Source organism: Rhipicephalus microplus, chromosome 10 (assembly GCF_043290135.1).
Source record: "Rhipicephalus microplus isolate Deutch F79 chromosome 10, USDA_Rmic, whole genome shotgun sequence".
NCBI lineage: Eukaryota > Metazoa > Arthropoda > Arachnida > Ixodida > Ixodidae > Rhipicephalus > Rhipicephalus microplus.
Window position 1 is genome coordinate 38,070,932 of NC_134709.1, and position 24,931 is coordinate 38,095,862.

At 47.2% G+C, this 24,931-nt stretch overlaps 1 protein-coding gene across 1 annotated transcript in view; it reads right to left on the reverse strand.

Annotated features, from left to right (window-relative positions):
• The window catches only part of LOC119180826 (leptin receptor gene-related protein), an 86,429-nt gene extending 64,255 nt beyond the window's left edge, over nucleotides 1-22,174 (reverse strand). The window contains exon 1 of the mRNA XM_075875486.1: nucleotides 22,171-22,174. The gene's annotated coding sequence lies outside the window, so the exon portion shown is untranslated. The remainder of the gene's footprint in view (nucleotides 1-22,170) is intronic.
• Nucleotides 22,175-24,931: the final 2,757 nt, after the last annotated feature.

Here is a 24,931-nt window from a genome sequence, read left to right on the forward strand (position 1 = left end):
TGGCGTGTCGAAAGGAGACGTAATGCTGTCTTTTCTCGTTGTTCCGTCTCACCTGCGTGTACGTCCTGTTAGATGACCATCACGCGTACTTCCGAGTTAAGGTGCGCGACATCGTCTCATGGATTTAGGGTACGCGGCACAACCGTCTATCCCCAGAACTCACCACTACGCCCACTGCTGTTCCCGCCAGTCCCTCACTTCAGTCACCCGCTTCATGCCACGTCATTCCACCTCATTTAACCCCGTGGCACGCCACCAGCTTTAGCCCGCCGCGGCGGTCTAGTGGCTAAGGTACTCGGCTGCTGACCCGCAGGTCGCGGGATCAAATCCCGGTTGCGCGGCTGCATTTCCGATGGAGGCGGAAATGTTGTGGGCCCGTGTGCTCAGATTTGGGTGCACGTTAAAGAACCCCATGTGGTCGAAATATCCGGAGCCCTCCACTACGGCGTCTCTCATAATCATATGGTGGCTTTGGGACGTTAAACCCCACATATCAATCAAACAATCAATCTATCAATCAAGCCACCAGCTTTACTGTTTCGTTAGTGCCCGCCCAGAGGAGCTGGCTGGCTTGTTTCTCGTTTTCTTGCGGACACCACTGAAAGCGGGCAGTGTCTCCCATTTATGGAGACCCCTGCATACGCACATGATGAAGCTTGCACGTAAAGGGGAAATAAATTAATCTAATTATGAAACAGACGCATGAACAAGACATCACGGTAATGCCATAATCGACAGAAAGTGTCACGGAATGTTCACGAAGAGGTTGAACAACACCGCCATATCACCTACTTTACTGAGGGTTGTTTACGGTGGTCACGCTCTTTAATTATTAGTGTGCCAAGGGCTTGGACCGCCTCTATGCCTCGGCAAGTAAAGGATAGCCTGCATAGGTAGGCAAACTCGCTCAGAATCAACTCACTTATACTCGATCGTACTCGGATCGGCCCTTCAGTTTGAGTGACTCCGCGTGAGTAATACTTTGGGGAGTATGAATTCAAGTGCGCCGTAAGTGCAAAATATATTTTGTAAGTGACCATGAGTGAGCTCCACTCTGTATTACCGCTTAAGTTTATACCGATGTTTATTCATACAGGCGCCGTTCATTCCCTGACCCACACCTTCGGAAGACAGTGAGAGCTCCGCGAATAACGATGAGCAGATCTCCTTGCGTCTCACTATCAAGGAGGTATATCTCCAGCTCCGGCTCGACAAGCGTCTCTACCTTCCCCCTCATTCATCACTCACTGCGCTCGAGGCTCGAACTCTACGGCATATCTAAATGAATTGCCTGATAACCCCCTCTCGCCTTTTCCTTTATAAATATAGGTCTAACCCCTGCTGTCCCAATTGCCCCTCCCCATATGCCGACCTGTCACACTGCCTGTTGCAACTGCTCAGCAATCCAGCTATTATCCAGCCCTCCCCCATCCCTTTCCATCCCCTCCTGTCTCGACTGGATCGGTGCCGAAGGGGAAGAAGAACAGCGTCAACTGGTCGCACAGGCGGTCGAAATGCTCGGCCTGTAAGTTGTGGCTGAATAAAAGTCTATTACTACTACTACGCCTCAACGCAATCACGTTCACGCGTCGCATCAATATTTATTGGTCAGATACGTGAAACAGAAGAGGTGCCACGACCTCTCCCCGCGAACTCCTTCACTTTAAGCTATCGATAAAGATATCTCGTGTGTGCCGGGTATGTCAAGAGATGTGTTTGTTGTTTTATTGGATTATAAATAAGTCGTATTTGAAGGCATAAGATGGAAAGGTGAATCGCAGAGCGTCGATTATGAAAGATAGTGGCATTAAAGAGCGAATATGAGAGACATTGGCATTAAATATTATTGCTACCAAAATTAAAAAAGGGGTAGATTTACGTTAATGGACTTAGGAGTCGGCTCCCTCACGCCCCGCCACGGTGGTCTAGTGGCTAAGGTACTCGGCTGCTGACCCACAGGTCGCGGGTTTGATTCCCGGCTGCGGCGGCTGCATTTCCGATGGAGGCGGAAATGTTGTAGGCCCATGTGCTCAGATTTTGGTGCACGTTAAAGAACCCCAGGCGGTCGAAATTTCCGGAGCCCTCCACTACGGCGTCTCTCATAATCATATGATGGTTTTGGGCCGTTAAACTCCACAAATCAATCAATCAATCGGCTTCCTCAGACTCAAGTCGAGTCCTTTGTGTCAGTGTGGGTAAGTCCGGCTGGTAAATATGTTAGGGAGTCTGAGTCCGAGTGAGTCCGGTCGAGAAGAAGTTTAGTGAGTCCGGTTGCAGAAAATCCTGGTGGCTCTGAGTCAGAGTGGGCCTTCTGAGCAAAATATATTTGCTGAGCGAGTATGAGTGAGCTCCAACTTGTTTTTTTTTTTTTGTCAACCTATCTTGTCTTCATGGTTTTTGCAGATGAACATTCTCAGAGAGTATACCTTTGAGGGGGCATCATGCAGCGCTCTTCTTCAATTCAACTTTAACGATCGGAGTTGAAGTTTAGCGCTTGTGTCATGCCTTTGTGTTGTGTGCTGCCATATGCCGTAATGATTTATCAACTAGCCCGCGAGTACGTTTTGAGCCTCTGAGGTGGCAGTTCGGGGCCACACCCCCAATAATAAATTTGTTTTTGTGATGCTTGATGAAAGATTCCCGCACCGTTATGTGTTGACGACATTAAATAGACGGGCTTCTTCAAATTAGGACATACGAAGTACTATATGCTGCTTGTATCACAATTGTTTGTGCTTTTTGCTTGTGAGTTCACTGTTTGTCTCGATCAATTTTTATTTCATATAATTTTATTTCGTTTTTCCTGAGAAGTCCAATTTTAGAATAGCCTGTAATGCATACACCTACAACATGTCATTATTGTTCGTTTAATAAATGAATAAGTCGAGGGTATTCCACTGAAATATGTATGGCGATGTACTATAATTAATTATTAGCTCGAAAGGGCAATTGTAACAGTCATTTCGCTTCTTCTGCACTTTATTTTTTTCCATCTCTTTCATGTTAGTGTAATCTTTGCATGTATCGCAACCTGTCTTCTTGTCAGATAACGAAGCGGTTCTGCAATTGCATTAATATAGATTTTTTGGCAGAGCTATGCAGTACAGACATTTCACGATGACATTAGCAGGCAACTGACGATAGTCGCGCCAGAGAGATCAGTTTTCTCGTCCCAACGAAGAACCGACAACATCTGCGTCCGAGCAAACACTGCGTCTGAACGTCGCACGCGCGGACTGGAAAGAAAACTCAACAAAAGGCGTCGACTGTTTCAAACAGGCCAGCGTGTCGGACGTGTCGTTGTGTTAATCCTACTTTAAACCCCCTAATCCGACAACCTGAAAGCTCTAAACAATGTCAGGTATTTTAACGTGCGTGCGCACTAGTGCCAACGAAACAAGGTCCTATAAATATTTTGTACAGATATCCTTCTCTGCAACATTTTAAAAGGGGCTAAGCAAACTCGCAGTGAAATATGAAGCTTCTTTCCTCACGGTGCACACTTCATGTATTTCTCCAGTGCGCCGAGAAAAAAAAAACGCAATAAAAAGGGCCCTTCTCCACTATGAAGACAGAGACCACCCATGTACTGAACGATGCGAGCGAGTGACAAGACAGCGTGGCTTCTCAGGAACGCCCATTGAATTTCGAGGAGAGGATCAATATGAAAACGGCCCTTCGTGCCCGGAATTTAAGGAGTACGGCCAAGTGGCCACGTGGATTGCGGGCTTTGCCTTCAATGGCGTGTAGATAAGGAGAAGCTCGTATAACCGTTCCATGTGTGTTTCGTTCGTCTTGCAGAGCGTCGTATGATACGCGGTGGTACCGATACGAGCGGCGCGCGCCCACGGACGGCCTGAAGACGAGACCGTATAATCTCCGGCATCTCCAGCTCACGTATACGCTGTGTCCACTGCACTAAAGAGGCTGACAATCACAAAAGACGGAACTGTAGCTTCGACGGTGTTTCGCGGCTTGTCCGCGTGTATTTTGCGATGCGGATACCTTTGCGATCTCCCCAGTGGGGGCGCTTGTGTGGTCACTCATGCAAAGCCCATACATTTAGAATATCTGGGCTTTACGCTCATGGAGACAGAGAGATCACTGTCTGTCGCTCTCTTTCTCTCTCTCTCTCTCTCTAACTCACGCACTCACTCAACTTACTGACACTCACTCACTCAAACACACACACACACATACACACACTCACTGCTCACTCACTTACACACACACGCACAAGGAGAGAGATAGAGGGAGAGAAAAAGAAAAAGATTGTCGCATGCGTCAACCACTTAGCGCATTCCTGAACATAGGTGCCACATGTGCTCTCGGCGGGGCAGGCATGTCTGTCGAGGCGCCGCCCGATAAATGCGCCTCGCACCAAAGCGCGACAACCAACCACGTGAGGCGTATTTTCGACGTATTTTCGTTGGTGCACCGCGGTCGACGTTTGTAAAAATGGCGGCGTCAGCAGTATATATATATATATGTGTGTGTGTGTGTGTGTGTGTGTGTGTGTGTGTGTGTGTGTGTGTGTGTGTGTGTGTGTGTGTGTGTGTGTGTGTGTGTGTGTGTGTGTGTGTGTGTGTGTGTGTGTGTGTGTGTGTGTGTGTGTGTGTGTGTGTGTGTGTGTGTGTGGTTCTGACGAATCATTGACCGAATTTCGCTACGTGTTTCACGTGTCACAGTTGCCGCAAAGCATGCCGGTAGCAACAGAAATACCAAGTCTTCGGTGCGTTTCATTTTTATCGTTGCAAGAGGGCTTGTATCATTTAAATGGAAAAAAAGCCCGATCTAGAAATGAGCATCAGTTATGTTCAAATAAGGGTTTAGCTAAAGGAGACTTGGACCGCCCAACTACTACACTGTTTTGGTGAAGAAACGCAGCCGCGGTTATTCACCCAACAGCAAAAGTTCGCGCGTGGGACGCGAAATTTTCGGGTGGGCACATACACTGCAAATAGTGTTCCAGCCTTTTGTTCATTCTGTAGCCTATATTTTTCAGCCAGATTAGAAATATTACCCACTAACAGAGTAGGGATTCACACTTATATTGGAATCAATCTCTTTTGAACGTTTGTTGTTGAATGTTCTTCTTCTTATGTGATTTTTAAAGAGGAAAGAAAAGTGAGCCCCGTAACTGTGCGCATCAGAGTGCGACACCTCAACAGTAGCTCATGAGGGATGGGGGCAAGGAGGGATTAAAAGGATAGGATTAAAAGGTAAATAGATAGAGGAAGGAGAGAGCGAGGCGCAGGGACAGCGAACGACAGAAAACGACGGAAGTAAAGAGGAGATAGGAAAGGTGGACACGGTCGCAGGACTCCGAGGACGGGGCACCACTAGGCGAGAGCTCATGTCGGCGGCAGGAGATGGCCAGAGCTTCGCTGTCGTCGGAGATCGTGGGGGCACCACCGGTCGGCATGAAATCCAGCGAGCGAGGCCCTTTCAATCAATCAATCAATCAATCAATCAATCAATCAGTTTATTATCATGTCATAAAAGGATGTTACAGGGAGTAAAATATACAGAAGAGGCCCTTGTTAAATGTGCGTGACAAAGCTACCATAAAAGACGCAGGAGCTCGAGCATGTTGCTTTCGAAAGTTACACTTCCCCACATTCCCGATTCGAGTTGGATACACTCAAACTTTCGCGTTGTTTTTCCCAGAGCATAGACGCCGACGGTGACCAACAACTTTCCCAGCTTTCGGGGTGATAATTTACGTTCGTTAACGACTCGGGACACGAACTACTACGCTCAGGCGTATCGTTTACGACTATAACCACCTAATCGTCAGAGATTTGCGCCTCACTTTCCTAAACGAAGTCCGCAAACCCCCTGCCTTCACTCTCTCTCGCTCTAATCGATCCTTTACAGTCGAGGCGTTGACTCGGCACTAAATACCCCCTAATGTCTTTCCCAGACCACCCAGAAGAAAGGAGACGCTCGGCTTGGCTATATATAATCATCACGCATACAAATTACGTACACGCGCGCGCTGACTTGCAGTGTTTTCCTGCTCGAACGCCGTCATTTTCTGACACGCAAGACGGGGGTCGTCTCTTCATTCGTCGTCCACGAAGCTTCCACTGCAGTTTTGCATTCAAAGCATACGCCTAAGCCATGGATAGTGGTGATGACGACGACGTACGTGAAAGTCGCACGATGACGTACGTAGCTATAGTGTTCAGCGCAGAATGCAATGCCAGTCATTCTTTTTTTCTACACGATGATAGTGGTCAGGATATTAGCAATGATGATATTAATTTCGGTGGTAATGTTAGTGGTGACCAGTATGATGGGATATTTCATTGAAGCTGCATGGGGTTGTCATGCGTGTAGGGCGTTGAGTACAGCTACAGCACGCAATGTCAGTCATGTTTTTTTCCTCTGGTCGATCATGACCGTGATGATGGTGATATCATGGTAGGGGCATTTATGATAATGATAATGACGATGGTAGTAATGCTGGCGGTGGGGCTTCGATCGAATCTGGAGTAATGCATTTTGCATTTCAGCATTTCAGCGTCGAGCAAGCTGGCCGGAGTCGGTGTGTGGGTCTCGCATATTATCATATGTTCCTATTCCCGGGTGAAATCCTTGTAAAGGCCAGCTTTGTGACGCGAGTATATTATACCGGCCAAACGCACGTTCTATACATAAATAGAAACAGACACACATACGCAACGCCATATTTACGAAATCTCACTGAGTCACCTCTACCTGACGAGAATATGTCCAGGGAGCGAATTCATCAATAAATTGGTTCGAGAGGGTTATCTATATGAGCCGCATTGTGTGTGCCGTCCAGTGAGGTCCGGGAGATAAGCCTTGGCACCAACTTGGAAACAACGCCAATCTCTGCACTGCAGCTCTCAATACTCCTCCCCGAAACAATGTCCCTCGCCGACGCGCTTAATGCGATCCATTACGTAGCCGTGTCGTTCTTCCCGCGCGCTCGATCCCCATTCCATTCCGGTTCACCGAGAACCGGCCACTCAGCCGAGCCGAGCTCGAGGCCCACAAAATCGCGGACGCGTGCCGTCTTCCGATGACCTCCCTTGTCCTGGTATGTCAGAGTGCCACCCCCCGGCGTGCGGTGTCCACCGCCTCCATAGTTGTCCACCACCCCCCTGCCGTTAAGTCCGCCCGGTTCCCGAACAACTCTACGGGGGTGGCACGTGCCAGGTTGAAAGTATATTGACAAGTCCCTCTTGTAGAGTCTCTCTGATCTCAGTCCCCCGACTTCTCTTTAAGTTCACCTGCTCGAGCAGGACCGTCGCTGTGAGCATCAAGATCGCGCTCGCGAGGTCTACCCTGCTTGGCGTCCGCGCTCTCTCCCTCGATCGGAGACGTATTGCCGTCGAGGCTGGCGCGTCTCGCAAGCTGCCTGAGTGTACGCGCGCCGGGCGCCAGTCAGATATACGCTCGTACGGGCTTCCCTGTCAACCGGACCACCCGCGTGGGGGGGCGGTGCAACAGCAGCAACGGCTGCGCGTTGTTTTCCTTTTGTTTGTGTTTTGGTCTCTTTCATTCTTTTTGCCGTCTTGCTTTCTTCCTTCTTTCGATAACGAGGAAGCCTCGTGGGCCCCTGAGGAGAAACGTTGCACGACAGCGTCCCTTGTACCCGAGTTCGGTGCAGCGACGGTCCTGCGAACCTGTTTGCGAAAAAAAAAATAACTGGGCGTGCGTTCTGTTTCTCTTTACATACGGAAAGCCAACGTGGTATTCTGACAACTACATCATATACGGCGACGTAACTTCCTCGTCTCTGTTTCTCGTCGCGCGGGCACTAATTTGAGAAGCACGTGACCGTTGGGAAGGCTTGGTGTTGTCCCACCCTTTTCTTCCTTTGGTTTTTAGGCTAATGGTAACACATTGTACAACACCGCTTCTCGGCAAAGTAGCCGGCGTTAGAAAGGCAATATGCGAAAACGATGGGCGTTGCTACCGTACGTATGCCCTCTTTTCTTTACCGTTGCTAACCATGGGAATTACTGTTTGTGGTGATGACGGGGTGGAGTTTCGTGACTTAGCCGGTCAATGATCTTCGACACAGCTTCGAAGTTCTTTTCTTTTTAGGGGCAAATCACCTTATAGGGTATAGACTTGTCCGTTGTCAGGTACAGCACGTGCAAGGTACCCACTAGACGACCACGGTAACTTTCATGAAGTATAGAAACGCCCGTTATGCTACCGTTTTATTCGTCATTCTGCTGATAAGGGAGGAACCCGCTACATATCTGTGAGGCATTATGTACACTTTGTGCTGTTGCTGATGACGTTGAAGAATAAGCGTCTTCCACACCACACACAATTTCGCTGCCATCACGGTACAGTGCATGCAAGGTACCCGCTATTCGTCATTATGGTGGTGATGATGATGATGATGAATAAGCGCGTACCAGACTACTCATTTGCTTTTTGCCATGGATGAAAACGAACGTGAAAGTGATCTTGCCCGCGAAAGGCAACGCGGCAACGCCGACAACAAGCTGCCACTCCGTAGGCAAGATCGTGGCATGCAGTGGCTTAACGTCTGCGCAGACAGCAAGCTACCCCGGAGGTGAGAGCTCGGGAAGCCGACGACAACAAGCTGCTACACCAGAGGGCGTGGAAAGCGGCGCTTCAAGGGCTAAAAAGCATTGTATATACTTCAAACACGCGTTGCCACTCATTTGCATGCGCGAGTGGGCGATTTGCGGTAAGAACAGTCTTCACTAGTCAGGATTCACTTCGTGGAGATGCCTAGGTTTTTCTTTTCACAGGTATTCCGTACGCATTAAAGCGGTAGCCACCCACAATGTAAGACTTGAGGGCCTCAGCGCGAATTCACCTGAGTTCGAATTGACGAAACTTATTGAGGCGGTAGTGCAAGGAATCACGCGGACGGCTAGAGTGCAAGAACGATGGGCACCATCCCTTCTGACTCTTCGCACTACTGCATGAATTACGTTCTACCAACTGGCCATTAAGTCTGCCTCAGTGAAAAGGTTTTTCTCGCGCGAAATACAAAACACGCGCGACCTCTAGTTCGACCTCTATCCCCTGAGCTAGCAAAAGGGTCAGCGTGAACTTGAGGTTTAACGTCACGGTTGCGTTCTCTACACGCGAGCCGGTGGGCCGGTATGGCACAAACCTTATAGGCCTCTGAGATTTGCTCCATCAACGCACCGTTCTTCAAGGCACGTTGCCAATGCTGATCCTTGAGGTAGCTCATTGACTAATGAAAAGGTATACGGAAGAAAGAAAAGAACAGAGGCCCTGACGTTACTTGTTGCGAAGCCCCGGTGAAGCCGGAAGTCGGCCGTATGGACTGCGGCCAATCCCCCTTTCTTGTTCATATCCGAATGTGAAGCAGAAAGCGTGACTCTCTCCCCGGCATGACGATAGTTATAGCGCGAGAGCTAAACGACGACGAAGAGACAAGAAGGACGCGAAGGACACGAGCGCTCATGTCCTTCGAGTCTTTCTTGTCTCTGTGTCGTCGTTTTGTTTCTGTGCTATAACTATCGTCATGCATGCCATACCAACTAGCCCAAGCTGCCACACTTCTCTCTCCGGCTCGGAAAGCACGTGGGCTGCGCAGCGCCAGCGCGATACCCTTGGTGCCGTTGGCAAAATCTTTTTATCCGTGTATTAAACAGAGACTAACAGCTCACCGACAAAACGCAAGCACAAGAGAACGCGTGCTAGCTGCACTGAGTGCGGCGAGTGTGGTGCCAATGTTATCACGACTTTTGTATTTACGCACTGCACTGCAGACAACACGATCGGCCGTGCGCCGCCGTCTGTGGTTGCATTCCGTCACTCACGAGGCCAACGAGGCACTCGGTCACCGTGCAGTGGCCCACGTAAAGTCTCACCGCCGTCAGCATTGTGCAGCCGCATTCAACTCGAACATTTACTAAAACAGCTTTTAAAAAAAGTAACACAACTTACATACTGCAATTGCGAATCAAAATAATGATTATAATTGTTTTTTTAGAAAATAGTCAAGACATTTAGCAAGTGCCCCCCCCCCCCCCCTCCGGAAAAATATTCCTGGCTACAGGCGTGCCTTGAGGCAGGAAAAAAAAATGAACGAAGTAATTCTTGTGAACAACACCAAGCAGGCAGCCGACGGTCGTCGAAAACCTTTCATACAACAACCACACAGACTTGCGCTTTTTATAACGCTCAGTTTTAAAGAGAGAATCAGTTATACAAGTTGAGTTGGCTCTCCTGCGTTTATGAAGAAATCAAACTTAATCCTTCTAAACATATTGAACTGCAATCTAGTAGCAAGGTGCCTTGTAAATTAAGACACGACCATTACAGAATTTCACTTGTGCGGACCACCTGTGGAACCTAAATGCAGCGTACCCAATTAAAAATCTTCTCAACAGAGATATGTTACGGGTATCATAGTTACACTGCAGACATTACCTGTCGACAAAATTGTACAAGCGCGGAAGAAACCCTTCAATGCATACCGTATGTATGCTAGAATTGCTTATTCGTCGTATAGTTTCTGCGCACTCACGGACCGCTGCACTTTCCCACCTCCTATTCATATAGAGCTTCGCCGTGAAAACGTTGACCAAGCAAGCCGTTACTGCATTGCGTAGCATATATACTATACGTAAATGCTTTTGTGCACGCACGGTAAGTCTCAGAGGCGTGCTTTCACCTTTCCGCGGTCCTTATGGACTGGCTCAACTTTCATTTTATTGTTTAATGACCACGGCGTCGCTTTTACTGCTCGTGTGGGAACATCGTCAGTAAATACTCGTGTGTTGTGTCAGTAGATGGATCTTCAGTCTCTCTTCTTTATCGCGAGCTCCAGTCTCCTCGCTGGGAACCCTTACTGACGTTCAATGAAATAACAGAACACTTCTATCCGTCAATACGCCTATTCCCCCTCCCACACTTTGCCTTGTACAGGTCGCAGGCAGTTACCCTTCAACTTTTGCAGGCCATTGTGTATCCTAACCCTGCGGTTCTCCATGTCATCTACCCTGAAGAGTATCCAAGTGCGGATTGCCCCGCCTGTGGACTGTTAACAAGATTCAACCATGTGTTGCGGGAATCTGAAGCGATCGGCTCCGCCTTCAGTGAGGACAGGTGGGTAGCGCTCTTACGCAGCCCCGAACTTAACGATCAAACCTTGCAGCCGTCCATAGTGCCCGTGAACGGGCCGCCAAGCTCGGCTTGACGGTCCCTACGTGGGATTAGCCGGGTGGCGCGGGGTCTCCCGTGCGTCTTCTCAGGACCGAAATAAAGTTTTAATCAATTATCAATCAATCAGCTCCAGTCTTACGTCTCGGGACTTTAACCGAAGTTCGCGGAGTCGAACACCTGCCTTGACGGCCGAATTTTCGTGAAGTCAATATACGCTAAAGTACCGTGCACGTGTCTATAGATTTAGGTGCACGTTAAAGAGCCTCGGGTGGTCGTAATATCCAGACCCCTCACCAGCGGCGCCTCTTGTAATCATATTGTGTTTTTAGGATGTTGAACCAGAACATTTATTATGTCTCAGATCGAAAGCACGATATAAGTTCGTCAGCTGCGTTCGCTACAAGAAATACGCTTTCAAATTAAAAGTGAAGACTCAATTTTCATTGGATGCTTTCGATTTCTGAGCTTGTCTACATTTACATTTTGTCTTTCTTTCTCTTTCTCTCTCTCTTCTTATTCGTACTTTAAATCCTCAATCCCCTTCACCACGCAGAGTTGCAAGTCAGCTATTTATATATGCCGACTAAATTCTCTGCATTTCAATAAAGAGCTCTATCTCTCTCTCTCTCTGTTGGCCGTGCTGAACTCGGTAATCGTATCAGGGGAACCTAAGTTACCCCCTGTTTTTTTTTTTTTTAACAATAGCCGTAGTGGGCTTCTGTCCGTTTCTTTCGCAGGTCTTTTTCAGCCCAGGACCTACCGTACACTCGGGCGGATGTTGTAAGTGCGCAAACTTGCCCGTCTGGCCTAGTGAATACCATAATCGAATTCAAATCGACTGATTTAGTTTACCAATAGCTCGAGTCAACATTATAGTCTGACGCAAACTTGTGTCCGCGTCTAGTGGGTCTTTCTCTCATCATGACCTCCCGAATCGAAGCGGTCGTTGTAGAATGACCGGATTTGCCAGCTTGACCCCGTGAACCCGTAAGCCTATAATGAAGGCCGTTTTGATTGACAGTTTCATCGCCAGAAGCGTAGTAGCCTAACCGGAACGTTTTTTAAAGACCTGTCCGACCCCTGTCCCTTCCATTATGTATGCCGGCGCGCATGTGTATGTATACAAAAGGAAACATTTTCGGGCCATATGATGTGAGCACACCGGACCAACACATGCTGTGGATGGAGTAACGTTGGTGGGTGGGGCCCGTATTTCATATTCTGTTACACAACTACTAGAGGGCTAGAGGACAGAGTGTAATGGCAGGGATATTGATTGATGGTTTATATGTGTGGTTTAACGTCCCAAAACCACTATATGATTATGAGAGACGCCGTAGTGGAGGGCTCCGGAAATTTCGACCACCGGGGGTTCTTTAACGTGCACCCAAATCTGAGAGCACGGGCCTACAACATTTCCGCCTCCATCGGAAATGCAGCCGCCGCAGCCGGGATTCGATCCCGCGACCTGCGGGTCAGGAGCCGAGATGGCAGGAATACAATACATCCTCATGAAACAAGTGACGTGAGTAGGTTAGCTTTGTAACAGGTGACGGTGGTTCTCCTAGCACTTTGGGTATAGTATGTTCCAGAGCTGTGATGCGTACTGCGTGAACGTAAATGATCTGTAATTAGTGAGACATTTCGGAATGGTTAGATCTTTTGAAATCACTGATCGTAGCGGGTGGGGGCTATTTTGATAGGCATTTTTTTCCCCGAATGACATTGGTATAACGTTGGGCATGATAATGCGTAGCAAAGCGATATCCTTCTACAAATGCGATATTCTTCTAGAACGTTTCCGCGGGCCACTCTCATCTCCGGAGCTCGCGCTGATTGGCTCCCGGTCGCGACGAGGAGCAGGCGGTTGAGGGGGTTACACAGTGCGCTGCGTGCAACTTGGTGCACGCCGTCGTGGCGGCGGGAAACCGAACGAGAGCGAGCGGAGACTGTCGCGGTGGCGGGCACATCGAAGTAGGAGGGCCCCCGCAGCAGGCCGACATGTTTGTCTGTCGCGCGAAGGGGAAGGGACGACAAAAGGAGCTGGCCCGACCACCCACGTCGTCGACGGAGAGCGCAGTTTTATGGCGCAGTAATTACGGGGCGCCTTCGCTGCGGTCGTTACACGTGTCGAGGCGGCCTGCACGCGACGGCCAGGGAGGCTTTGCGTCGGTTGCGCCACGCCGGCGGCAGCAGCGGCGTCTGTAGACCAACCCCCCCCCCCCCCCCCTGCCCGCCGTCGCGCGCCGCACCACCGCCCAGGGCCCGCGGACGGCAACGCGATATCAGCATATCGATTCCGGCGCCATAGGATTGGGGAGAGAAAAAGAAGAGGCACAGCTCCTAATATCCGAATTCAGGGAGAGGTACCTTCGCATACAGAGCTATAGGCTTTGGAGTAAAGGATGTGGCGAAGGCTGCATTTCTTAGTCACCGCCGGAAGTTGCAGAAGATGAAGTGGAGTTAGTTGGCGCCAAAGTGTTGGTAACATCAAGCACCGTTAATTGAACGCTTGGGAAATGAATTCGAACCAGCTAATGCGAATCGGGCTGCCATGAAACCCGCGCGGAACGTGATGAAGATGCCTGGCCGCTCCGTAAGGCACGGATAGCCTTCCGCCCGTCTCTCATTGGCCCCTCTTTTTGAGCAGCCAATGGGAGAATGCCGGAGGACCATCCGCTCTGTGCCGGAGTGGCAGTGCGGCATGAGGGTAAGTATATTCCCTAATGCTGCGATTTGATACCCCCTCAAAGCACGCTCGAGTACTGTGTCTCGTCTTCTCCGGTGTTATGACAGTGTCGTGTCGCGAAGCTGTTAAAAATGAGAACTCGCGAACCAATCTGACATATTAGCGAGCGTTTCTTTGAAGCAGGTGGCGCCTCCTAAACACGCCAGCACATACGTGACTGAGGGTTGATTGAACAGGTCGCGTAGTATAACGCTGTGAACGCTATGGGAAGCCATTCCTTCTCTGGGACCACACAAGTAGAGCCGGACGAGCTTCTGGGTATCTCTCCGTGACCTTCAATCAGGCACACACCCACAATCTCCAAAAGCCTCGCCAGCCTGGCCCATCGCTCTGGCCGACCATCCGACCTTCGCGCGAACAGCGGGCGGGAGAAGTTTCTGCACCGACGCCTCTTGGATTGCATCCAGGAGAGAGAGAGACGGGCCTTAACCCTTTTCTGGGTATGCCGTAAGGCATGCTGTCGCAATAAACTAAAAGAAAAAAAGGAAAAAGAGAAAAGTGCTTTTAGATTGACAGAATATGGACTTGCGCGAATGTCACCAGATCACACTGGAGGATTCATCATTTAGGCTTAGATCAGTTGATTGATTAGATTGATTTGTGGGGTTTAACGTCCCAAAACCACCATATGATTATGAGAGACGCCGTAGTGGAGGGCTCCGGAAATTTCGACCACCTGGGGTTCTTTAGCGTGCACCCAAATCTGAGTACACGGGCCTACAACATTTCCGCCTCCATCGGAAATGCAGCCGCCACAGCCGGGATTTGAACCCGCGACCTGTGGGTCAGCAGCCGAGTGCCTTAGCCACTAGACCACCATGGCGGGGCTAGGCTTAGATCAGTTGCCGACCCACTATATTTAATCTGCTAGATAGTGACACCATACGAAGCACGTACCACATGATCGCATCACCGACCACTACACGCCGCCGCTATGGAAAAATGTCTAATGAATGCATTGGACAGTGCACGGTACGGAGTTATAACCAGGGCAGGTCAGAGGAGCGGCAATGACGCCATAGGAAGGCAAAAAGAATGGTGTTTCTACGGCATAAGGCAGTCTATATATCCAAGTTTGCTTCTTCAAGTATTTTTTCTTTTTTTTTTCATGCAGCTTATCAGGTAGTCAAGAGTGGTCTTCGATATTGGCGATGGGTTTTTTTTATACATGTGACCACAAGCGGCATCCATAATTTTCTCAAGAAACTAGCAGTGGGCTATTTAGTCTATTTGGAGTGTTTCGAAGGCTGTGCCCTTAATGTCGGGACATGAGAGACTTATAATCATGCAAACATAATTATTTTCACGCTTCTGCGTAATCACGTAAACAAAGTTGGCACTAATCTTTCACGCTCAACTGGTGTAACTGAAAAAAAAAACTTAGCTTTTTTTTAACTATTTGGGTAACAAAGAAACTGTATTCCTTAGCATGTTAACGCATCCATTACTGTTTATTAATGCGTGGTAAAACTACTGAAACAAACAAAGAATGCATTCATAGACTACAGAAAATAATAGTGAGAATAATCGAAGGGGTTCGTTCCAGAACGCATTCTACCCCACTCTTTCACAAACACATTAACGTTCGAGAACATCCTAAACAAAGAAAAAATCGATGATCACGTGTGATAAGTCGGAACGTAACGCATTCGCATTTCACGATGCACATTATCGAAGACAATATAAACAGCTTTAGACGCATTACATACGGCAGCGAAAGAATACGAACAAACTACGGTACACAAAGGCTATACAGCGTATGACCTGAACTGTTGAATGCACATCCCGCAATTACTATCATATTGTAAAATAGGGCGGCTCAGTGATTATGTTTTAAAAATAAAATACACACACACATCTAGTAATGCACTTGTAATAATTTTCCTCTCCCTATGAAATCACACATGTTTTTGTTAAAATGGACGTGCATAAATATTTGTCGCAGTTTAATTTTGTGAGTTTTATTGGCATGGTTGTTATTTTAAATGTATGGATATTTCTACGCATTCCTTGTGTTGTGTCTTTGAAAAAAAAAATTTTACCCTGGACCATTATTATACAGCTAGCCGGGTCTCGAAAGTGTACCTAAGTGTTTTTCTAACGATGTTTTATCAAATGTTCAGAAAAAAACTGGTGAACGATATAAAGTACTCGGTACTTTACTATGGGAAAGCACTACGCCGTCCCGTGGAGGCTTGTGCTAGGAAAGGGAGAAATCACATAAATCTCAACATTTGAAATGTTATAGAAACTGTGAAACTGTCACTATTTCTTTTTCTAATATTTTTAACATGTGTACACTATACTGCTCTTTATGTGTCCTATTGACTGGGACGGGTTATGGCATTTTGTCAGGCATTGATTTGCTTTTTTTGCCTACTCTGTTCCTATACATGTCTGCACTCCACTCTGTGACTGATTCATGACTGACATGGAACTGAACTTCAAGTAAACAGTAATCAATGAACTGACAATAAATATCGAAGAGATAGAGCGAAAAAAATACTTCTAGGCTGAAAAATAAAAAAAAATGTTTAATGAAAGTCTGTGAAAAAGGCAAGCCCCGCGGGTTTTCCGGTGGGTTGCCTAAATGGTATCTCTTGTATTGATCATTGATCGTCCGCCCAGAGAAGTGGGCCGGCGTACAGATGAGCTATCTCGAAGCGAGGGGCTTTCCTCGGAAGAATGTAGCCATTGATAGAAATCATTCAACCTATGCCACCCAGGAAGATAGCCAAATCACAGGGCTGATCATATCCGCGGAATGCCCGTGCCCACACGTCCGTGACCGGCTCATGTCCAGGTCTTCTTTGTGAATTTTCATTGATGGTTCTTGCAAGTGCTAACTTCAGGTCGTGTTTTTATATATGCCCTTGAGATTATACATATTAGACGCATACAAGTAGGATAATGCATGCGAAAAGGTTTGTTCAAAGCATTGGCGTAGCCAGGAGGGAGAGAGGGTGGATTTACCCCGCCCTCTCAGGATGTTATGTTTTGCATGTATGTATGTACAGGTACACACACGCACACACGAATGCACATCAACTGGTTAAGCCTCAAGAAAAAAATTGTGGTTGGATGTTTTCCTTCTACTTCGCATTGCCTCGTTTAGTTCAGCTTCTATTCATTTCATCTTGTGACAGTAGCGTAACTAGGGAGTGGTATACCGGACCCGTGCCCCCCCCCCCCCCTCTTCCCGATTTTTTTTCGCCACATCTCCAGAACACGAAACTTCATTCGACGGAATCAGCCTGCCTGGATCGACCCCACTTGAAATCGAAGTGGTCCCCCCCCCCCCCCTTTCTCCCGAAACAGTTTCTGGCTACGCCCTTGTCTCGTGCCACGCAGCATGTTCGAACTATAGACGCATCGACAATCTTTGAGTGGACCTTATATTTCACAAACGGTCAGGGAAGCTTACCTTGGCAAATATTCATTCGCTGCTTCATTTACTGGCAATGTATTACCTACCAACACACAGGCTGCCATAGACGCCGCATTCAGAGGATGGCCTACGAATACAAGCCTACGTTACATGGCTCATTATTCCCCAATGTCACGGTGTACTGGAATGCCGTGAACGGAACAAGGTACTAGGACAGCGAAGCGTCATATATACACTGCGCGCAGCCGAGAAGCAAAGTTAGAGTTCAAAAACGAAACTATGCGCATATGCTCCTGAACCACAGTTGTAGCGCAACGCCTGGACATTCATGTTTATGCTCGGCGTGTAAGCACCACTCAACCAGATTGCCGCCTTCAACTGAATGGGCTGCCTGGTCAGGTGCGCCCCAGTCACTTCCCTTCTCTCTTGCCCGCTTTCGTTTTTGCTGCTCGAGTTAACCTAACGTAAGTGTGAGCCGGAATAGCCATAAAACAAGACAAGACGAAAAAACAAAAGCATCAATGCATCCACCAGGAGCTTCGGCAAAGTACGAGGGGACATAAATCTCTCAAGTTGCCGTAACGGAATACCTGGGCGGAGTGAGGGCGTTTTGCGGTGGTCTTCGCCCGGCACTTTGCCGTAATTGCCCGCAGTATATAACCACTGTTAGGCCGTCGCTTCTTCATTGTCGGTTTAACTTGCGTATGTGCGTGAGTGAGCGTTTTAGCGTCGAGCCCGTGTACTCTGCAACTATGTACCTTGTACATCACCGCTAGTACCGTACAGCATTGCTAATGCTTGCGCCATGCTGCAAGCCAATGAGGGATCACCGTACGCTCTACCATCGAAAGATAATAAGACTACTGATTGGTCTCTTCCACGGGTCGTGGTAGACCTCTCGGCTCCGGCTTTCGGTGATTGGTCAAATATTCCTGGACGCCGGCAAATCGCGAGTCGTTTCCGCAGTTCCTGGAATCGGGTCCCCGTTTAGTCGGCCTTAGCCAAGCACGTTGCCGCAAGCTTTGTGAGATAGATTACAGAACCGCCCTAAAAGTTAAACTTCCACAAACAATGCAGCTCTTTGTGCACCATTTTCAACAACTTCATTTCTACTGGTAGAGGCTATTGTTCTATATTCATTATGGTGCGAACACTGTATGCACAGACTCTCTGCGTACGGTGCGCTGCTTGTTTTGTAAAGTTGAGCGTATAACCATACGCAACCAAATCAAATTAATGCTAGGTTTGCACACTACTGCTCGTCAATGACGGACGAAAGTGCACACCTTACATATAGCTGCACGGTATTAGTGAGGGGACGCAAGCGCTATTCCATGCGTAGCCACCTGGGCGAAAAACCCGGTCTTTGGAGCGATCGTAGCAACGGCCGACTAAAATAATGGCCGAGAAGTTAGAATGTTGCTCTCTGTTATACGGGCTTTATTGCTCTACTGGTCAAGAGTCAGCGCAGGCAATTGAGAATTCTGCAAGCGTGGTCGGCCGGCATGATACACGCATTCAGGAGCAGATTACGTCTTGTTGCAGCAAAAAAAAAAAAAGAAAAAAAAGCCTTGCTCAATGTTTTCCATTATGGGGGTGGGAGGAAGCGAAGCTTCAACGCAGTGTCCTCTCCCTCTTTTTCTTCCACGTTGACCGCTTCCAAAGGTCAGCATTCTCGAAAATTGATGAACAAAATCGAAATAGAGTGATTGTACGTGCTTCTCGCGATGGCCTGCGTTCAGCACCTGGCTTTCCGTGTAGTATAAGCCGTTGCCAGAACAGTACGTCGCCGTACAAATGACTCAATTTATCAAAGGCGCTCCACTAGATACTAAGCCGTAGAGTACTATGCTATGTGGCTATACTGGACAGGAACACCACGTGTTCCTGTCCCTATCATCACCCTTCATCCCGCTTTTCTTCTTTTCCCTTATCCCCTATATACAGTAGCAGGCTACAGCGCACTATAGCTCAGGCCGACCTCTTTGTCATCTTATAAATTCTCACTCCTCTCTCTCTTGTCAGAGTTTTTTTTTTTTGGGGGGGGGGGGGGGAGGGGGGTCTATTTTATTTACGCATATTGTACGTTCGTGCGTGCACTTCTATGCGTGCGTGACAGTTTCGGCCAGAGTCTGGCCGAAACTGTCTAGAAATAAACGCTTCCGTTGTTACCGTTTTCACGGAGGAACTACTTGACTATTTGCAATGCCACGACAACTTTCGCCACCATAGGTGCCTATATAATTCTCAGGGAAGGCAGGCCCTCCTGCCGGAACGTTGTAAGTAATAACCATTTTCGCTCGTTCGTCCTTCGTTTCTCGACGCACACAAAACACTGGATCCGCAGAAGCATAATGATTTGATTGATGCCCTCGCGTTTCTTTGTGCTCCCCTTAAATTCGGTGTGACTGGCGAACAGAAGAAAGGGGGTGGGCACACAAAAAAGGGTATCGAACGACCCTGTGGTGCCCTATCCTCCACTGACACTCAAAGTCCAGGTGGCCGCCATCGTGACGTACCCAGAGTAGAGAGCCTGTAAGTGACGTCACGTGAAAACCACATAATAACAGACGTTCAACGGCCTTTTCGTTTGTAAGGCACATAATATGCTTCTACGTCTTGCCCTAATAGCAAAAGAAAAATTTAAAAATTGGTGGTAAGAACATCGTACTATACTATTTGTGTCGTCGAAGGCATCAACTGCAATAAGTCTCGCTCTTCCGCAACGTTACACATGATGAGTGCCTATAGACGTGGTGCGCTCATAGATGCACCTTTTCATTTGTCGATCTGCATACGGGCCACGTTGTGCACGACTGCTATCAATTTTTTTTTCTCAGTGCGCACGTTTCACCAGGTGGGCCGCGCACGGTATTCACTTGGCCGTTCTTGCAGCTACGTGCGCGTACACTCGACTCTCAAAGATCCTGAATAAATGGTCAACGTCGCGCCGAATGAAGAACCGCACGGAGAAAGAAACACACATAGACACCACTAGCCCAACAGCGAGTTCTACTAGAGTATATCTCTCAATGATCTGTTTTGCCGACGATGTATACTCTGCTTCACGCCAAGAAAACCTACGGCAACGGCCGAGGTATACAAAGCGACCATACGAAGTGATCTGTCGCTCTCTGCCCATACAAGTCGTTGTCTTCACTGCGCAGATGGAATCGGGGGTCACGCTGGCGCGCAGACAGGGATTCACCGCGAACTTGCAACGATGGGAAAGTTCTGTCGACCCAGCGACCTCCACTAAATAAACGGCGCACGGCATTAACGCCTGCGGTACGTAGTTGAAAACGTGCATGTACACCCATCCGTACTACGCCAATATACGGTGCCTACGTTGTTCAATGTAGTCACGTGACAACCCCCGTGACACTCGAAGAGCTCAAGCGCGGGTCTGCTAACCGAAGGATGAGGAAGAGCGGCTGCTGTATGTCTTCGGTCTATAGACTTGTCACCATAACATCTCTTAACACCTCGCTATATAGTTGACGCGCAGCACTGAGATTGACCTGCTGCTGTATGTCTTCGGTCTATAGACTTGTCACATAACATCTCTTAACACCTCGCTATATAGTTGACGCGCAGCACTGAGATTGACCTTCGTGTCTTTTCCAGCTAAGGAAAGGTTTGCAGAGTTTGATACCACAGATTTAAACAAGCCCTTCCCCAACACCCTTTCACCCTCCACAGCATTTATTTATTTATTTTATTTATTTGAACATACTGCAGGCTTTTCACGGCCCATGCAGGAGTGGAGAAAAGAAAATATATACTAAGCATCGAAAGAAAATACATAACGGAATAACAAGAAAGATACAATGTCAAACAGCTCGTAGTTCAAAATGGACACATTGTATTATGTTCATAAGTGATTGAATGATGTTACAGCACACAATATTGTTTAATTGCCTGATCCTCTCAAAATTTATTCAGCAACATTTCCGTCCTTCCCCTTTTCACACGGAACTTTCTGACACACCGGTGAACTTGGCAGCACCACCCCCCCTCTCCCTCACCGCAGATACAAACCATGCTACTAAATAAAAATTTTGGATATCTCGTTTTTTTTTGTCGAGTTAGTCCGAATAAGTAGTGTTCCGGTGCTAAGCAATTGTGTCTTTTTTTTGTGTGTGCACGAGACTAACGTAATTGCTGTGACGCGATGAAAGCTTTTCTCTTTTGCGTGGTCTCTTTTGCGTGGCCTCATCGATTTCAGGCATTTCGAATAAAATTATTTTCTCCTTTTTTTTTTGCCGAGTCTGTGGTAGCTTCGTTTACGTTGTCGACCTATACGCTCTAAGTAAAATTGTCGTACATCGTAAATGTCTAAATGAGACAACTCAGCTTCCATTCACTGCATCACTACAGCCGCCCTCGGTCTTCCCAACGAAAGACGCTGTGCGCCGTGTTTTGATAGAGTGGACCCGACCGTTTACATCCGCATTCCGCGGTCAGAATAGACACCAAGTGGCAGTTGTAGCGAACTCCTGCGCACTCCGAAGAAACCATTGTCACCGTTGTCCTGCCGCGACGGCAAAAAAAAAAAAAATAGACGTTCGCAAAGCGGCAATCTTAGGAATTTCAACTGAGCACGACATCGTATACCGCCGCAGTTTTTTTTTTTTCTCTTCTTTCCTTGTTTGTAGACTGCTGTTGCCAGCATAAACGCAACCACGGCGGCTCTCTTGGGAACCTCACGAATGCGGCTTGTGCCAGGCTTCTGGCGTCGTCTTGGTGGGGCTGCGCGCCGAGCGGCTGTCAGCTGGCTTAATGGATGACTATACCCGGCGTGAGCGTAAACAAAGACTCTACCTCGTGGCATGTATCCTTGTTCGTTAACGCGAACCGCGCTCACGCTTTGATGCAGGGAAATCCTGTCGAGCACAGCTGCGTTACTGTGGTAGCGTTGCTGCCATTATACCGTTTGTTGCTACAGCGTTAATTCATTCCACCTTGCGGCGAAACAACGCACCATAAACGCTCCACTACCTTTCTGAACGCAGGTTTCGCTTTCGTGTTATACCGTTTCCTACGGCAGAGGAATCGGTCAATTTGATTTTTATTATTTCATTCATAAGCATGTTCGTAATCTACGCAGGTGTGACGGGACTCAAGCATTTTCTTTGAAAGCCACAACATGCGGTTACATTGTGTTTAAAACTTGACCAACTCAGGAACAAAAAAAATCGGCAGATCCCACTGCAATGGGAATCGATGTATGCAAAGAATGCTCAGGAAAGACGAGTGTGGTAGGATTATTTTATTGGATATAACATTACAATATAACGCTAAATATATATACAAATTTATGCAGAGACATATGTAGAACAGTTTTTTGGGACGTTAAACCCCACATATCTATCAATCAATATGTAGAACAGTTACTTGTGTTTTATATAGCCAGTTGTTTACAGTCACGGATGCCAACAGCAACATGAATATACATCTCCAACATCAGGAGCAGCAAGCTGATGTGTAGCGCTTGTGCTTGTGTGTAGCCCTGAATGGTGCGACGTGGACAAATTTCAGCAAATCGCTCTTAACAAGTTACAACTGACGTTAACCTGGAATGACGACATGTATCATAGCACATATGCAACGTTTATTACACCTGGGAAGGTGTAGATTGGAACCATTGTCAACTAAAGTGTAAGCTAAATTCATCTGCTATTACCGCTTTATTATAACGCCATTTAATATGTTTACTGAAAAAAAATAGACTCCCAGAGCTTTTCAGGTGACATTGAACTAAATTTTGGAAGTTTCTCACAATAATGGCGTTGTTTTTATGAAAAAAAAATTGTTTTTAGCTTGGTATTTTAGCAAGCAAAGAGTCCTAATATCTTTCAGTGCCTCTTTTCATCTTCAGGTATCTTAATCATCTATTTAATTTGCAATATCTTTCAGTGCCTCTTTTCATCTTCAGGTATCTTAATCATCTATTTAATTGCAATGTGTCACGAGAAAACCAAAAATATTACCATTTTTTACATTACCATGCAAGGAACAAAGCGCTTTGTGTAATCATTTACAAGATCTTTAAACTTGACTCACCTATGTGAAGGCAACGTGATATGTGGACAGCTCGTTGACAATGTTTGCAGTGGTCATATTATAAGGCTTGACAACTTGGAGAGTGTGGAAGCTAAAGAAAAGTATGAATACTATATCATACTAAACTGATAAAGAACTTTATCTGAAACCAATTTGACCTAATTTTGTATATAGTATGTATATTGAATACTCTGGGTAGAACGCTCACCCAATTTTTTGGTTGTTAAAAGTTTTCATTAGGTGATCTACAGTTTGGAGAACCGGACTCAGTCCTAGATCGGCGCGTTCACGAGTACGTATGCATACGCATGGGTAGGGGGGGGAGGGGGCAAGTCACCTGAAATAGCGGGGGGGGGGGGGCGACGTTAGCGCAATACATTGATATAATAAGGAGGGGGATGCTGCGACTCGGGGGCATGGCTGCTGATTCATGGGTAGATCTACTGATTTTTTTTAAATTCTGCTGATCGAGTGATAAGGTGTCCGAATCTACCGATTTTCTGTATTTTCTACAAATATTTTCGCAAAAGCGGATTTTTTTTTTGTTTTTGAGCGTGGAGTTTGATTTGACATACTGCCATATGTGGTGACCAAATAAATAAAAGAGAGGAAATGATGATCTTGCTCAAGTGACACAACAATATAATTGTTTGTAATGCGTGAGCGAGTATATTTTCCAAAGAAACAGCTTGTACAACAGATCAGCAGAAAAAAAACATTTCTTCACACCAACACCTTTTCACACCTTCACATCAACACCTTAATATTAACACCTTCACATCAACGCCTTTTCTTTTTGTAGTTTATCACTTTCGCAGTGCGCTGCCTTCGCTGGAATGATTGATTGATATGTGGGATTTAACGTCCCAAAACCACCATATGATTATGAGAGACGCCGTAGTGGAGGGCTCCGGAAATTTCGACCATCTGGGGTTCTTTAACGTGCACCCAAATCTGAGTACACGGGCCTACAACATTTCCGCCTCCATCGGAAATGCAGCCGCCACAGCCGGGATTCGAACTCGCGACCTGCGGGTCAGCAGCCGAGTACCTTAGCCACTAGACCACCGCGGCGGCGCCCTTCGCTGGAATGTGGAGAGGTGAAGAAGTACTAAACAAGTTTAGAGAACCACTCACAGATTTTTGGAACCGATCGCAATGACATTTTGCAAGACTTTCACTGAATATGTGTGAGTAAATGAAGCCCTTGCAAACGAGCAACTTTCTGCCACAGCTAGAATACCAGAATAAAGTTGTTTTTTTACGTGCCACATTCCCCTACTTTGCTGCTCTTCCACTTTTTTCTTTAGTATACAAAAGCAATAGAACCTGCACACAAGTGTGACATTCAGGCAGTGCTTTTTGAAGAGCCTGTACGGCTCCGAGACACTGTCACTGTAATGTTGAGGGGTAAGTGCACGTAGAGGAAGAAAAATCATTCTAGGCACAAAAGTTTTCAATGGGAAAACATTTCAACGCGATGGAGACATTAGATACATGGTACAGACATCCAATAGAAACAGCGCACGAAGCCATAAGACAACGAATCGGCGATGAAAATA